This window comes from Cherax quadricarinatus, chromosome 50 (genome assembly GCF_038502225.1).
Source record: "Cherax quadricarinatus isolate ZL_2023a chromosome 50, ASM3850222v1, whole genome shotgun sequence".
Taxonomy (NCBI): Eukaryota; Metazoa; Arthropoda; class Malacostraca; order Decapoda; family Parastacidae; genus Cherax; species Cherax quadricarinatus.
This window is the reverse complement of record NC_091341.1, coordinates 4490480-4505169: the sequence shown is the minus strand read 5'-3', so window position 1 is coordinate 4505169 and position 14690 is coordinate 4490480.

Here is a 14690-nt window from a genome sequence, read left to right as displayed (position 1 = left end):
ATCACTGACTGACTTTACTGACGACCCTGAGAGTTCTCACTGACTGACTTTACTGACGACCCTGAGAGTTCTCACTGACTGACTTTACTGACGACCCTGAGAGTTCTCACTGACTGACTTTACTGACGACCCTGAGAGTTCTCACTGACTGACTTTACTGACGACCCTGAGAGTTCTCACTGACTGACTTTACTGACGACCCTGAGAGTTCTCACTGACTGACTTTACTGACGACCCTGAGAGTTATCACTGAGCTTTATTCTTTACATCTTGATTTATTTTTTCTTCCTCCAAGTTCTTCCAAAGTTTTCGTCATCTAACTTGAGAACACCTCTTCAGATCGGCTTCAAACTTTCAGTGTTTGTGCACTTTACGGAAATGTTAACATTATTATTGGGTTGGCAGTGTTGTGCATGCAAATACCTAATGAATGTCTCTACCTCCGTTGACCATCTTCAGACTTTCATCCCATGTGCCAAAGTCAGTATAAACCACGGAACGAATGGGATTTGAACCCATGGTAAGCGACTCCTAAAACACTAGGCCAGTGCGTAAACCACTTGGCCATCTGGCTGTAATAAGATTCATCCAGAGGAAGGTTAGCATGGGCCACCACTGTGACCACAAATGCAGCTTTAACCTTGTTCGCCTCATCTTCACAGTTTATGTTGCTCAAGTGCAAATTTGCCAATTCAGTAACACAGTGAAAGATGAATTTTTTTTTTATCGGTTTCTGTGTGATAGCTGTAGAATGCCTCTTCCGATTGGCTTCAAACTCTTAGTGTATTTTGATCAACGATGGTTTGCATTATCGGCCTGTGTCCTAACATGCATATTTTATTAAATAAATTCGGATACTGGTTTTTGTGCAATAACTGGTGAATGACTCTTCTTATCAGCTTCAAACTTTGTGCTCACGTATTTTCGATATAACTACATAGTTGGCTTCCAATTTGATAAGAATTTGTGAAAACTGGGAAACCAATTTCCAAGTTATAGCAAGTGAAAGTTGCATCTGTGAGGTTTGATGAACCTTCAATGTTTGTGTTCAAGGTTTTGATTGTTATTGTTCACTGTTGGTGGAAATTTGTCAACTTTCATTTCATTTGAGATGTGCTGCCTGGTAGGCCTGGTTGTCCTGGTAGGCCTGGTTGGCCTGGTTGTCCTGGTTGTCCTGGTAGGCCTGGTTGTCCTGGTAGGCCTGGTTGGCCTGGTAGGCCTGGTTGTCCTGGTACACCTGGTTGGCCTGGTAGGCCTGGTTGTCCTGGTAGGCCTGGTAGGCTTAGTTGTCCTGGTAGGCCTGGTCCTGGTAGGCCTGGTTGGCCTGGTAGGCCTGGCAGGCATGTTACTCTCAGTTTCTTAAAAAAAAAAAAAAAAGTAAATTTGTCGAGAATTTCAAATAGGACTCAAAAAAAATATATTCGAGACTTTAAACATTTTAAGTAATTTCTTTTTATAAAATTTGGAAAGTGACCAAAGATTCAAAAAAAATTTCTCTTTCAAATTTTTACTTTTGTTTCACCAAAATATTTATAAATATTAACTGTTTATTATAATTAAATTGCTAAGTCTTTCTACTCACTGCTTTAGCAACCTTCACTTTTTTTTATGTTCCTGTTTGCTTCAGTTTCCGATATCGGTTTCCTGTCTCTTTCTTGTGTCTCCTGTTTAAATCTGATAATTTTTCCATTATGCTTCTTCTCATCCATATTTAATGTGATTTTAGAACTTGCTAGTCCATGGAATATGGATTTATGCACGGTGTATTGTGTGTGTCTTGGCCATTATTAGAATTTGCTGAGCATTACTGCAGATATTTTAGGCGTTACAAGAGCTGTAGTTCAACACTCAAAGAAATGATAAGACCTGTAGCTCAGCACACTCAAGATACCGAGGTGACAGAGATGACCCCACTGTAACGCTAACAACACTATTCTTTCGGTGGTTCCGCAGTTCGAGTCTTGTTCCACGTCGTGGTCCTCTTAAGTATGCTGATCTACACTCCTGGTTCTGATGAGGGGCTTTTTTTTTTAATATTTTGCTACATAATAAATTAATGCCTCGCTCTGCACTATTCCTTTTCATTATGTTGAGGTACAAGAGGCTGGAGTTACGGGATACAGCGAATACCTGTGTCGAACTGAGTAGCTAACGAAATACAACTTGTTATTGTTACAGTGGGGTCGTCCCTGACACCTGGGATATCTTGAGTGTGTTGAGTTACAGCTCTTGTCATTCTTTGAGTGTTGATCTAGACTTATTGTCATTCTTTTGGACTTTTTTGTGGGTGTTAACTATACTGGAGTGTTGATCTCCGTCTCCTCAACTTTTCTCGAGAAGATAAAGTTATAACTCGTAGGTCTGCTCAGGAAGTATATAATAAAATACCGACAAGTGTATAAGTAAGACACACGTGCAACAGATAAGCATTTACATTACGAATGTTTCGCCTACATAATGTTTCGCCTACATAATGTTTCGCCTACATAATGTTTCGCCTACATAATGTTTCGCCTACATAATGTTTCTTAGTATAATACAGAGGAGGCAGCAGAAGCAGTGAAGATGTAATGACAATGTGATCAGTTGATCATCCTTAGTTTACAGAAGAGTTCTGCTCTGTAGTCTGGAAGAGTTTCAAGCTGCAGCATCAGAATGCAGACTTGCATGTTACCAAAGGTGAGGCGCACAAAATCTTGAAAACAGAAGAAGTGGGGGGGGGGACTAGTTGAAGCAAGACTGTACAAACTGGGAGGTTCTGTATGAAGCCTGGTGGCCAGTGCTAAGTAGGTCCCTCTCAAATCTCACAATTCTCACTCGTAACTCGTGATCAATCAGTAAAGTTGTCGAAGATATTCTCTGAACCAAGATACTGTTATGTTGCAGTGTCTGACAGTGTGAGCATGATGATGGTATAATAAGGGTGAACTGATTACGTCGTCTGTACATCACTGCCTCGACTTCCTCCTTTGTATTCAGCTGAAGAAACCTGCTGCATAGAGGAAACATTTCGGAATATAGATGCCTAACTGTTGCACGTGTCTTACTAGTCTGTTCAGTGAGGTGAGTTACAGTTCCTTAGCCTTTTGAGGGGTTCCGGGTGCAGGAACTCGGTCTCTTGCGCTGACGTGCGCGACCCGAGAGACGTCTATCTCGGATCTTCCTGCGACCATGATAAGTCACATTTTGGATGACGTTTCTTTGTATGTAGATTTGAAAAAAAAAACTTACATGAAAACATTGTAAAAATAAATTCTTGTGTATCTGAGGCAAGTGTTGGGAAATTAAAGATGTGCTTGTGAAGTCCCACAACACCTGCATAACATCTGCGTAGCATCTAAGGTACAGTGGAGGCCTGGTCACAGACCTGGCCGCGGGGGCGTTGACCCCCGGAACTCTCTCCAGGCAACTCCGGGTAACAGTGTAGTGTGAGGACTTCACCACTGAGGTACAGTGTAGTGTGAGGACTTCACCACTGAGGTACAGTGTAGTGTGAGGACTTCACCACTGAGGTACAGTGTAGTGTGAGGACTCCAGTACTGAGGTAGTGTAGTGTGAGAACTCCAGCACTGAGGTACAGTGTAGTGTGAGGACTCCAGCAATGAGGTACAGCGTAGAGTGAGGACTCCAGCACTGAGGTACAGTGTAGTGAGGACTCCAGCACTGAGGTACAGTGTAGTGTGAGGACTTCACCACTGAGGTACAGTGTAGTGTGAGGACTCAAGTACTGAGGTACAGTGTAGTGTGAGGACTCCAGCAATGAGGTACAGTGTAGTGTGAGGACTCCAGCACTGAGGTAGTGTAGTGTGAGGATTTCACCACTGAGGTACAGTGTAGTGTGAGGACTCCAGCACTGAGCTACAGTCTAGTATGAGGACTCCACCACTGAGGTACAGTGTAGTGTGAGGACTCCAGCACTGAGGCACAGTGTAGTGTGAGGACTCCAGCACTGAGATAGTGTAGTGTGAGGACTGCAACACTGAGGTACAGTGTAGTGTGAGGACTGCATCACTGAGGTACAGTGTAGTGTGAAGTCTGCAACACTGAGGTACAGTGTAGTGTGAGGACTGCAACACTGTGGTACAGTGTAGTGTGAGGACTGCAACACTGTGGTACAGTGTAGTGTGAGGACTGCAACACTGTGGTACAGTGTAGTGTGAGGACTGCAACACTGTGGTACAGTGTAGTGTGAAGACTGCAACACTGTGGTACAGTGTAGTGTGAAGACTGCAACACTGTGGTACAGTGTAGTGTGAAGACTGCAACACTGTGGTACAGTGTAGTGTGAGGACTCCAGCACTGAGGTACAGTGTAGTGTGAGGACTCCAGCACTGAGCTACAGTCTAGTGTGAGGACTCCACCACTGAGGTACAGTGTAGTGTGAGGACTCCAGCACTGAGGCACAGTGTAGTGTGAGGACTCCAGCACTGAGATACAGTGTAGCGTGAGGATTCCAGCACTGAGGCACAGTGTAGTGTGAGGACTGCAACACTGTGGTACAGTGTAGTGTGAAGTCTGCAACACTGTGGTACAGTGTAGTGTGAAGTCTGCAACACTGAGGTACAGTGTAGTGTGAGGATTGCAACACTGTGGTACAGTGTAGTGTGAAGACTGCAACACTGTGGTACAGTGTAGTGTGAAGACTGCAACACTGAGGTACAGTGTAGTGTGAAGACTGCAACACTGAGGTACAGTGTAGTGTGAAGACTGCAACACTGAGGTACAGTGTAGTGTGAAGACTGCAACACTGAGGTACAGTGTAGTGTGAAGACTGCAACACTGAGGTACAGTGTAGTGTGAAGACTGCAACACTGTGGTACAGTGTAGTGTGAAGACTGCAACACTGTGGTACAGTGTAGTGTGAAGACTGCAACACTGTGGTACAGTGTAGTGTGAAGACTGCAACACTGTGGTACAGTGTAGTGTGAAGACTGCAACACTGTGGTACAGTGTAGTGTGAAGACTGCAACACTGTGGTACAGTGTAGTGTGAAGACTGCAACACTGTGGTACAGTGTAGTGTGAAGACTGCAACACTGTGGTACAGTGTAGTGTGAAGACTGCAACACTGTGGTACAGTGTAGTGTGAAGACTGCAACACTGTGGTACAGTGTAGTGTGAAGACTGCAACACTGTGGTACAGTGTAGTGTGAAGACTGCAACACTGTGGTACAGTGTAGTGTGAAGACTGCAACACTGTGGTACAGTGTAGTGTGAAGACTGCAACACTGTGGTACAGTGTAGTGTGAAGACTGCAACACTGTGGTACAGTGTAGTGTGAAGACTGCAACACTGTGGTACAGTGTAGTGTGAAGACTGCAACACTGTGGTACAGTGTAGTGTGAAGACTGCAACACTGTGGTACAGTGTAGTGTGAAGACTGCAACACTGTGGTACAGTGTAGTGTGAAGACTGCAACACTGTGGTACAGTGTAGTGTGAAGACTGCAACACTGTGGTACAGTGTAGTGTGAAGACTGCAACACTGTGGTACAGTGTAGTGTGAAGACTGCAACACTGTGGTACAGTGTAGTGTGAAGACTGCAACACTGTGGTACAGTGTAGTGTGAAGACTGCAACACTGTGGTACAGTGTAGTGTGAAGACTGCAACACTGTGGTACAGTGTAGTGTGAAGACTGCAACACTGTGGTACAGTGTAGTGTGAAGACTGCAACACTGTGGTACAGTGTAGTGTGAAGACTGCAACACTGTGGTACAGTGTAGTGTGAAGACTGCAACACTGTGGTACAGTGTAGTGTGAAGACTGCAACACTGTGGTACAGTGTAGTGTGAAGACTGCAACACTGTGGTACAGTGTAGTGTGAAGACTGCAACACTGTGGTACAGTGTAGTGTGAAGACTGCAACACTGTGGTACAGTGTAGTGTGAAGACTGCAACACTGTGGTACAGTGTAGTGTGAAGACTGCAACACTGTGGTACAGTGTAGTGTGAAGACTGCAACACTGTGGTACAGTGTAGTGTGAAGACTGCAACACTGTGGTACAGTGTAGTGTGAAGACTGCAACACTGTGGTACAGTGTAGTGTGAAGACTGCAACACTGTGGTACAGTGTAGTGTGAAGACTGCAACACTGTGGTACAGTGTAGTGTGAAGACTGCAACACTGTGGTACAGTGTAGTGTGAAGACTGCAACACTGTGGTGCAGTGTAGTGTGAAGACTGCAACACTGTGGTACAGTGTAGTGTGAAGACTGCAACACTGTGGTGCAGTGTAGTGTGAAGACTGCAACACTGTGGTGCAGTGTAGTGTGAAGACTGCAACACTGTGGTGCAGTGTAGTGTGAAGACTGCAACACTGTGGTGCAGTGTAGTGTGAAGACTGCAACACTGTGGTGCAGTGTAGCGTGAAGACTGCAACACTGTGGTGCAGTGTAGCGTGAAGACTGCAACACTGTGGTGCAGTGTAGCGTGAAGACTGCAACACTGTGGTGCAGTGTAGCGTGAAGACTGCAACACTGTGGTGCAGTGTAGCGTGAAGACTGCAACACTGTGGTGCAGTGTAGCGTGAAGACTGCAACACTGTGGTGCAGTGTAGCGTGAAGACTGCAACACTGTGGTGCAGTGTAGTGTGAAGACTGCAACACTGTGGTGCAGTGTAGCGTGAAGACTGCAACACTGTGGTGCAGTGTAGCGTGAAGACTGCAACACTGTGGTGCAGTGTAGCGTGAAGACTGCAACACTGTGGTGCAGTGTAGCGTGAGTGTAGTGTAGCGTGAGGACTGCACACTGCAAGCACTGTGTGTGCAGTGTAGCGTGAAGACTGCAACACTGTGGTGCAGTGTAGCGTGAGGACTGCAACACTGTGGTGCAGTGTAGCGTGAGTGGTGCAGTGTAGCGTGAGGACTGCAACTGTGGTGCAGTGTAGCACTGTGTGGTGCAGTGTAGCGTGAACTGACTGCAACACTGCAACACTGTGGTGCAGTGCAGTGTAGCGTGACAGTGTGGTGCAGTGTAGCGTGAAGACTGCAACACTGTGGTGCAGTGTAGCGTGAGTGTAGACTGCAACACTGTGGTGCAGTGTAGCGTGAAGACTGCAACACTGTGGTGCAGTGTAGCGTGAGGACTGCAACACTGTGGTGCAGTGTAGCGTGAGGACTGCAACACTGTGGTGCAGTGTAGCGTGAGGACTGCAACACTGTGGTGCAGTGTAGCGTGAGGACTGCAACACTGTGGTGCAGTGTAGCGTGAGGACTGCAACACTGTGGTGCAGTGTAGCGTGAGGACTGCAACACTGTGGTGCAGTGTAGCGTGAGGACTGCAACACTGTGGTGCAGTGTAGCGTGAGGACTGCAACACTGTGGTGCAGTGTAGCGTGAGGACTGCAACACTGTGGTGCAGTGTAGCGTGAGGACTGCAACACTGTGGTGCAGTGTAGCGTGAGGACTGCAACACTGTGGTGCAGTGTAGCGTGAGGACTGCAACACTGTGGTGCAGTGTAGCGTGAGGACTGCAACACTGTGGTGCAGTGTAGCGTGAGGACTGCAACACTGTGGTGCAGTGTAGCGTGAGGACTGCAACACTGTGGTGCAGTGTAGCGTGAGGACTGCAACACTGTGGTGCAGTGTAGCGTGAGGACTGCAACACTGTGGTGCAGTGTAGCGTGAGGACTGCAACACTGTGGTGCAGTGTAGCGTGAGGACTGCAACACTGTGGTGCAGTGTAGCGTGAGGACTGCAACACTGTGGTGCAGTGTAGCGTGAGGACTGCAACACTGTGGTGCAGTGTAGCGTGAGGACTGCAACACTGTGGTGCAGTGTAGCGTGAGGACTGCAACACTGTGGTGCAGTGTAGCGTGAGGACTGCAACACTGTGGTGCAGTGTAGCGTGAGGACTGCAACACTGTGGTGCAGTGTAGTGTGAGGACTGCAACACTGTGGTGCAGTGTAGCGTGAGGACTGCAACACTGTGGTGCAGTGTAGTGTGAGGACTGCAACACTGTGGTGCAGTGTAGCGTGAGGACTGCAACACTGTGGTGCAGTGTAGCGTGAGGACTGCAACACTGTGGTGCAGTGTAGCGTGAGGACTGCAACACTGTGGTGCAGTGTAGCGTGAGGACTGCAACACTGTGGTGCAGTGTAGCGTGAGGACTGCAACACTGTGGTGCAGTGTAGCGTGAGGACTGCAACACTGTGGTGCAGTGTAGCGTGAGGACTGCAACACTGTGGTGCAGTGTAGCGTGAGGACTGCAACACTGTGGTGCAGTGTAGCGTGAGGACTGCAACACTGTGGTGCAGTGTAGCGTGAGGACTGCAACACTGTGGTGCAGTGTAGCGTGAGGACTGCAACACTGTGGTGCAGTGTAGCGTGAGGACTGCAACACTGTGGTGCAGTGTAGCGTGAGGACTGCAACACTGTGGTGCAGTGTAGCGTGAGGACTGCAACACTGTGGTGCAGTGTAGCGTGAGGACTGCAACACTGTGGTGCAGTGTAGCGTGAGGACTGCAACACTGTGGTGCAGTGTAGCGTGAGGACTGCAACACTGTGGTGCAGTGTAGCGTGAGGACTGCAACACTGTGGTGCAGTGTAGCGTGAGGACTGCAACACTGTGGTGCAGTGTAGCGTGAGGACTGCAACACTGTGGTGCAGTGTAGCGTGAGGACTGCAACACTGTGGTGCAGTGTAGCGTGAGGACTGCAACACTGTGGTGCAGTGTAGCGTGAGGACTGCAACACTGTGGTGCAGTGTAGCGTGAGGACTGCAACACTGTGGTGCAGTGTAGCGTGAGGACTGCAACACTGTGGTGCAGTGTAGCGTGAAGACTGCAACACTGTGGTGCAGTGTAGCGTGAGGACTGCAACACTGTGGTGCAGTGTAGCGTGAGGACTGCAACACTGTGGTGCAGTGTAGCGTGAGGACTGCAACACTGTGGTGCAGTGTAGCGTGAGGACTGCAACACTGTGGTGCAGTGTAGCGTGAGGACTGCAACACTGTGGTGCAGTGTAGCGTGAGGACTGCAACACTGTGGTGCAGTGTAGCGTGAGGACTGCAACACTGTGGTGCAGTGTAGCGTGAGGACTGCAACACTGTGGTGCAGTGTAGCGTGAGGACTGCAACACTGTGGTGCAGTGTAGCGTGAGGACTGCAACACTGTGGTGCAGTGTAGCGTGAGGACTGCAACACTGTGGTGCAGTGTAGCGTGAGGACTGCAACACTGTGGTGCAGTGTAGCGTGAGGACTGCAACACTGTGGTGCAGTGTAGTGTGAAGACTGCAACACTGTGGTGCAGTGTAGCGTGAGGACTGCAACACTGTGGTGCAGTGTAGCGTGAGGACTGCAACACTGTGGTACAGTGTAGCGTGAGGACTGCAACACTGTGGTGCAGTGTAGCGTGAAGACTGCAACACTGTGGTGCAGTGTAGTGTGAAGACTGCAACACTGTGGTGCAGTGTAGTGTGAGGACTGCAACACTGTGGTGCAGTGTAGTGTGAAGACTGCAACACTGTGGTGCAGTGTAGTGTGAAGACTGCAACACTGTGGTACAGTGTAGTGTGAAGGACTGCAACACTGTGGTGCAGTGTAGTGTGAGGACTGCAACACTGTGGTGCAGTGTAGTGTGAAGACTGCAACACTGTGGTACAGTGTAGTGTGAGGACTGCAACACTGTGGTGCAGTGTAGCGTGACTGTGGTGCAGTGTAGCGTGAGGACTGCAACACTGTGGTGCAGTGTAGCGTGAGGACTGCAACACTGTGGTGCAGTGTAGCGTGAGGACTGCAACACTGTGGTGCAGTGTAGCGTGAGGACTGCAACACTGTGGTGCACAACACTGTGTAGTGTAGAAGTGTAGCGTGAGGGCTGCAACACTGTGGTGCAGTGTAGCGTGAGGGCTGCAACACTGTGGTGCAGTGTAGCGTGAGGGCTGCAACACTGTGGTGCAGTGTAGCGTGAGGGCTGCAACACTGTGGTGCAGTGTAGCGTGAGGGCTGCAACACTGTGGTGCAGTGTAGCGTGAGGACTGCAACACTGTGGTAGGGCTGCAACACTGTGGTGCAGTGTAGCGTGAGGTCTGCAACACTGTGGTGCAGTGTAGCGTGAGGACTGCAACACTGTGGTGCAGTGTAGTGTGAGGACTGCAACACTGTGGTGCAGTGTAGTGTGAGGACTGCAACACTGTGGTGCAGTGTAGGGTGAGGACTGCAACACTGTGGTGCAGTGTAGGGTGAGGACTGCAACACTGTGGTGCAGTGTAGGGTGAGGACTGCAACAGTGTAGGGTGAGGACTGCAACACTGTGGTGCAGTGTAGGGTGAGGACTGCAACACTGTGGTGAGGACTGCAACAGTGTAGGGTGAGGACTGCAACACTGTGGTGCTTTGTAGGGTGAGGTCTGGACCAGTGTAGGGTGAGGACTGCAACACTGTGGTGCAGTGTAGGGTGAGGACTGCAACAGTGTAGGGTGAGGACTGCAACACTGTGGTGCACTGCAACACTGTGTAGTGTGAGGACTGCAACAGTGTAGGGTGAGGACTGCAACACTGTGGTGCAGTGTAGGGTGAGGACTGCAACAGTGTAGGGTGAGGACTGCAACACTGTGGTGCAGTGTAGGGTGAGGACTGCAACAGTGTAGGGTGAGGACTGCAACACTGTGGTGCAGTGTAGGGTGAGGACTGCAACAGTGTAGGGTGAGGACTGCAACACTGTGGTGCAGTGTAGGGTGAGGACTGCAACAGTGTAGGGTGAGGACTGCAACACTGTGGTGCAGTGTAGGGTGAGGACTGCAACAGTGTAGGGTGAGGACTGCAACACTGTGGTGCAGTGTAGGGTGAGGACTGCAACAGTGTAGGGTGAGGACTGATCAACTGAGACAGAAAATAAAGCATAATGACCCATATCACATTGAATTTCTCTGCCACTCTTTGAACATTAATCTTATTATCGCTTGGCTGGCTGCCTCCCCACTGCCTCCCCTGTGCCTCCCCTGAGCCTCCCCTGAGCCTCCCCTGAGCCTCCCCTGAGCCTCCCCTGAGCCTCCCCTGAGCCTCCCCTGAGCCTCCCCTGAGCCTCCCCTGAGCCTCCCCTGTGCCTCCCCTGTGCCTCCCCTGTGTCACTCCAGTGCCTCCCCTGTGCCACCCCCGGGGCCTCCCATGGGTATCCCCTGTGCACCCCTGGGCCTCCTTCCATTCTTCCTCGCCTCGGCATCCTCCCATTCTCCTTGCCTCATCATCTTCCCATTCTCTTCGCCTCATAATCCTCAATTTTTCTTCGCACTGGCATCTTCCCTTTCTTCTCGCCCCATCATCTCCCGTTTCTCTTCGCCCCATCATCTCCAGTTTCTCTTCGCCCCATCATCTCCAGTTTCTCTTCGCCCCATCATCTCCAGTTTCTCTTCGCCCAATTTCATTCCCTTTTCACTCGCCATCTTTCCTCAGTATAAAAATTTTAAACACGACTGAGGTGCTTTGTCACCATAGTGGTCCGCTGAGTCGGTGGTGGTCCGCTGAGTCGGTGGTGGTCCGCTGAGTCGGTGGTGGTCCGCTGAGTCGGTGGTGGTCCGCTGAGTCGGTGGCGGTCCGCTGAGTCGGTGGTGGTGAACTAGGCAGGAAGACAGCCACAGAAATATAACTTGTAACACATATGTATAAAGTTGTATAAAATAAAAACCTTTGATGTATAAGGAAATGAACGTGTGTGTGTGTGTGTGTGTGTGTGTGTGTGTGTGTGTGTGTGTGTGTGTGTGTGGGTGTGTGTGTGTGTGCGCGCGCGCGCGTGTGTGTGTGTGTATATTGTGTGTGTGTATATTGTGTGTGTGTGTGTGTGTGTGTATATGTGTGTGTGTGTGTGTGTGTGTGTATATATATGTGTGTGTGTGTGTGTGTGTATTCACCTATATGTACTCACTTATATGTGATTGCACTGGTCGATTCACAGCTCTTGGCCCGCCTTTTCACCGATCACTACTAGGTCCACACACTCCCTTCTCCATGAGCCTAATCGTACCTCTTTTAAAACTATATATGGATTCTGCGTCCACTAGTTCACTCTACATATTGTTCCACTTACTACTCTAAGATTGAAGAAATATTTCCTAACATCCCTTTGACTCGTCTCCCCAAAGGGAGGCTCCCTGATGCTAGTGAGGGGCTCTTGATCTAGGGAATTGGATCTGTGCTCCAGTTCCCTGAATTAAGGCTGAATGCCTTTCACATCCCCACCCCCACAGGCGCTGTATGATCCCTACGGGTTTAGTGCTCCCCATAATATGACTCATCTGAGTTTTTAACTTCCAGTTGTGACTCCTAGTTGCTGTCTCCCATTTCTGAAACTATCTGATCCTGTCCACCTTGTCAGTTCCTCTCAGTATTTTATACGTCGTTATGTCCTTCCCCCCCCCCTCCTCCTTCCTGACCTCCAGTGTCGTCAGGTTGATTTCCCTTAACCTCTCCTCATAGGGCTTTAGCTTCAGACTAGTCTCGTTGCAAACCTTTGGTGTTACATACTCCAATATGAGCTTGACCTACACTGTGTACAGTGTCGTGAATGACTCCTTAGACGTCGAAACGTTATTGTCAGGTTTGCCAGGCGCCCATATGCTGCAGCATATAGTTGACGTGAGTCTCAAGAGATGTGCTCGGTATGATGCTCACCTCAAGATCCTTATTACGAATAAAGATGTAGTCTGGTGGCCTGTACACCTGCTCGTAGGAGAGTTAGCACAACCAATAATAGTAAGAAACGAGTAAAAGTCAGCAGTGAGTAAATATTTATTATTTCTTAAATAAGGGTGCAAGTATGTGTGCAATGTATATACACTCTGTACAGAATAACAAGTCTGGTCGCTCCCAGTGAGAACTATGGGTGACCAGACTTGAGGTAAATCTGCCAGTCTTGATCCACAAGTCCCAGACATCGCTTCACAACTTTGGCAGGCTTTCTTGTGATTGATTCGATTGAACCAAGGCTTGTTATACTCCCGACCAGCGAACCAGCTGGTCGGGAAGTCATGCCTGATAGGCGTGTGACATATGCGGAATAAAATGTAACGTATACACTTAGTATGCTACATCCCCACCCCAAAAGGGCTCTAGTAGCCAGAACTAGGCATCCCTCAGTGGGTGGTGTGCCACCATGGCACGAATTACTAATGGACCCGACTTTCCTCTCAACCATCCACCTCATTAGGTAATGTTCAACTCAAAACGGACTTTTAAGTTAGGCATGAACCTAAGAGTGAGTCAGCAGACAGTAGGGCCAGATTTACTCAGATTTTACCTTATGACCATAAGGATAAAAAAAAAAGAGCCTAAAAAACAGCCTAACAAATCAGGCTCTAGAGGGAGTGTCCTGACATATATTGTATGACAATGTACAGAATAGAGAAGTTATAGGGTTGCAGCCACAATGCCCAGCACATGAGACGGATATTTTTATTCCTCATGCCGTTGAGGTAGGTCAGAGGATTGTGGTCACTAAAGGCGGTGATATGTGTCGTTGATGAAACAAAAATATCGAAATGTTCCATTGAAAGTACCAGGGCCAGGGCTTCCTTTTCACTGGTGGAGTAAGCCCGCTGATAGACCTGGTATTTGCCTGAATAGTAAGCCAAGGGTGGCAGACCTCCCTCACCAAATGCTTGAAGTAACACTCCAGACTAATATTCATCTATAGTATGGGTGCAGTGCATAACAGAAGTTTAACCCTCTCAATGGCCTGTTGATACTTTGAGGACCAACTAAATCTAATTTTATTGCTGGTAAGAGAGGTTAGGGGAGTTACAATGTTTACAAAATTGCAGCAAAATTTCCTACAAAATAACACCAGACCTAGGATTGACCCTTATGGAACCCCCCTCGACACTTTCGCCCACTCTGATACCTCGTTGTTTCCTTCCTGTCAGATATTCCCTGATCCAGTGCAGTACTTTCTCTGCTATTCCTGTGTGCTCCCCTAGCTTTTGAACCAGTCTCTTGTGTGGTACTGTGTCGAAACCCTTCTTACAGTCCAAGAAGATGGAGGATACTCATCCTTTTCTTTCCTGTGTTACTTCTATTACCTTGTCGTAGAACTCCAGTAGGTTTGTGATGCAGGATTTCCCATCTCAGAAGACGTCCTCCAACACTATTCTCCTGATAATCTTCTCCATGACTTTCCATACTAAACATGTCAGCGACACTGGCCTGTAGTTTAATTCTGCCTGTCTGTCTTATTACATAGAAATTAGGACTACACTTCCTGTCCTCCACACCTGAGGTAGTTGCCCTGTTTCGATAGATTAGTTGAAGCTTATTGTAAGAGGCACACACAGTGCATCTGCTCCCTCTCTCAGGACCCAAGGAGAGATATTATCTGGGCACACCGCCTTTGAGATATCTAGTTCACCTAGCAGTTTTTTTTCACCTTGCTGGTATGTGTGTGTGTGTGTGTGTGTGTGTGTGTGTGTGTGTGTGTGTGTGTGTGTGTTCACCTTCCATGAAGGGAATTTTTCATAACGTCACGTCTCTCGCTATAAATTGATCGTATTTTTGTTTTAATTTGCGATAATTTGACACACACACCGCTTACTCTTTCATGTCATCCAGCCATCTACTACCATGAAAGAAATACTTTCAAGTGTTCTTTCTAGATTGCTTTTTACGTATTATGATTTGTTTTTATTATTATTATTACTAGAAAGTGCGAAAGACGAGGTTGTGTGTGTGTGTGTGTGTGTGTGTGTGTGTGTGTGTGTGTGTGTTT